Source organism: Carica papaya, chromosome 2 (assembly GCF_054855325.1).
Source record: "Carica papaya isolate Zhongbai chromosome 2, ASM5485532v1, whole genome shotgun sequence".
Taxonomy (NCBI): Eukaryota; Viridiplantae; Streptophyta; class Magnoliopsida; order Brassicales; family Caricaceae; genus Carica; species Carica papaya.
Window position 1 is genome coordinate 24,450,283 of NC_142310.1, and position 2,696 is coordinate 24,452,978.

General features: G+C 33.9%; 1 pseudogene; it reads right to left on the reverse strand.

Annotated features, from left to right (window-relative positions):
* Positions 1–205: 205 nt before the first annotated feature.
* On the reverse strand, positions 206–1,176 carry LOC148268880 (agamous-like MADS-box protein AGL80 pseudogene; annotated as a pseudogene).
* Positions 1,177–2,696: the final 1,520 nt, after the last annotated feature.

The window sequence follows — 2,696 nt, forward strand, 5'->3', positions numbered from 1 at the left end:
GACAGGGTTGGTTAGCTCAGGTAGGTGGAGCTATAGGTGGGGGCAAGGCAAGAGGAAGGGCAATTCTGGTTTGTTTTTCTAAAAAGGTTACTTACTGGGTCAGACAATCTTTTTCTAAGCTATTAGGGTTGGGCACAGATTCGAGCAAAGCATTGGTGCTTGACTGAGATAAGATCCTCGGTCAACTGGGCATGTTCAAGCACCTCTACATAGAGGGTCTCAACATAGCAACCCGGTCATAAATGTCGACACGAAGGCCTTTGAGAAACTTCCTAACTTTTTGGCTTTTGAGGGTGACCATCAAAGGGACAAACCTAAACAGTTGAACAAAATAGCTTGCATATTAAGCTAAGACAAGCTTCGTTGGTGGAGGTCCTGGAATTCTTCCTCTTTCTTTTCCTAAACATAGGTAGGGAAGAAGTTATCAAAGAAAGCATCCATGAAAACTATCCAGATAGTAGGGGTAGGCAAGACTTCCTTATTAAGTTTCCACTAGTGTTCGGTTTCACCGTTTAGCATGAAAGCTGCAAGAGTAACTTTTTTTCTTCCGTCAGGTCTAGGACAGAGAAGAGCTTCTCTATTTATAGGATCTAGGCTTCGGCTACTAAAGCATCAGGGCCACCTTCAAAGTGTGGGGGTTAAGTTTTCTAAAGTCTGCTATATTGTTGGAGATAGACTGATCTGTGTTTTAGAATTCAGGGGCAGGGGGTGGACAAGGGTCGGCTTGGTTCTATCCTATGGCTGTAGCTAATCCTTAGATGGCTCGAAAAAATTCTGCAAATTCAGCCCTGGTCAGATGATCAGGGGCTTCAGGTCGTTCAATATGCTCTATGGATGGTCTTCTTTTTCGCGATTATCATTGCACTGCTTATTCAGCTGGTCGATTGCTTTAGTAATCCTCTATCACAGGAAGCTCTCCTGATTCACCATCTTCTTACTGTGCTCCATCTCGGGCATCCTCTTAAAGTCAGCAAGCACATGTTGGGCTCCGAGAGGGGAAGGCCAAATATCTGGTTGCGAGTCATAAGGGTTGTAAATGATTGTACAGGCTTTGACATTGCAAAGAGTGCTAAGTTCACTCACTTTCTTCATCAGCCCCTTCCTCCTTTTCTTGAATGTGGGTTTTCTTGTAGAGTTGTTAGTGATATAAGCAAGCTTAACCTTCTTTCTAGTCATGGTATTTTGTCATGTGTGCCCAAAGGGGGGGAGGGGTTACATATAAAACGAAACAAGGGTTGAGTAGCTATTAGTAAGGAATGGGGGCGGAGTGTTTTAATATAAAAGAATATACCATGTAAGGTAAGATGTGGTGCATTCTAAAACTGCAAGTGGAATGCCCAAATTATCTCCAAAAATGTTGTCTTTAATAGGAGATATGGAAAAATCTTTTGATTTAAGGTAATGTAATTAAAAAAATTTAATTAATAAATTTTTGCAAGGCTGTACTTATATAAAGTTATTCGATTGTGGCCATCCCTTTTAATTAAAAGCTATTGCTTCACTGTAATGCATGTATCTACCTACTCTCTCCTGCACTATCCCCAACATGCATTCACACTTGAAGTCAATTATACATGGCAACCACACACACAAATATTGTCTCTTAACCATCAACTAATATGGCCATCACCTTCTAATCCAACTTAATTGTATGCCTTGATGTCTTACAGTTACCCCCATTTTATTTTTTAATTCTTTTTAAAAAAAATAAAAAAAAACATAGATATCTTTTTTTTCTATATCAGAGTTCACATTACATACTAACAATAATTTAAATTTATACTTTTAAAAGTCAATGGTATTAGTTAGAAAGTTGTTGAACTAATAGTTGAACTCAAAAAAATACAACAGATTAATATACCATTACCTTGTAAATTAATAGGGGATTTTGTGACACTAAAATATTTTTTTTGAATATGTTAATTTTTGTATTTATGATAAATGTGAGAAATGTATTTGATTAAATGAATTATTTTTTGTTTTGTACTTTGAGTTCTTGTTATTACTCTATCAAATCTAAATAAAAATAATAGCTTTTTATAATGCTAAATTTCTAAAATATATTGGTTTTTAGCCTCTCATGTCTTTTCTCTACTTTTACTAGTTTGATCATTATATTGTTAATATGATTTTTATTCAACTAAATTGACTTATATATTTCACAACACAAGAACAAATATTAATCGTAATATATATCTTAACTAAGTTTTTATGGTATTAGAATACTATTGGAGTGTAATTAGTAATTATGTTTTGGATGGAAAATTTCGAAATCTTAAAAATTAAAGTTTGCATGTCGAGCAAATTAACTATAAACCAAGTACAGGCCAGATGTTTGTTGTCTGATCCAGTTGATATATACATGTAACATATAAGGTAGCGATGGAAGGAATACATGTTGAGGTAGGTAAATATATATTGAGATGTTTGTATATGTGTATGGAAGGGTGAGCATCTAAATTTTTATGATGTATAGGTAAATATCAATAGAAAGAAAAATATCAACCAGAAAAACACAACTTTTGATGGTCTTGTTGTATCATGTCATATAATTAATTTTTTTCTTTATGAATTATATAATCAAATATATTGCAATTGTAATGAATTATGTAACATATATATGTAATTAGTTTACATATAGATCAATTAAAATAAAAATTATTATAATTAAACTAATTATCTCTCTAATTATTTAA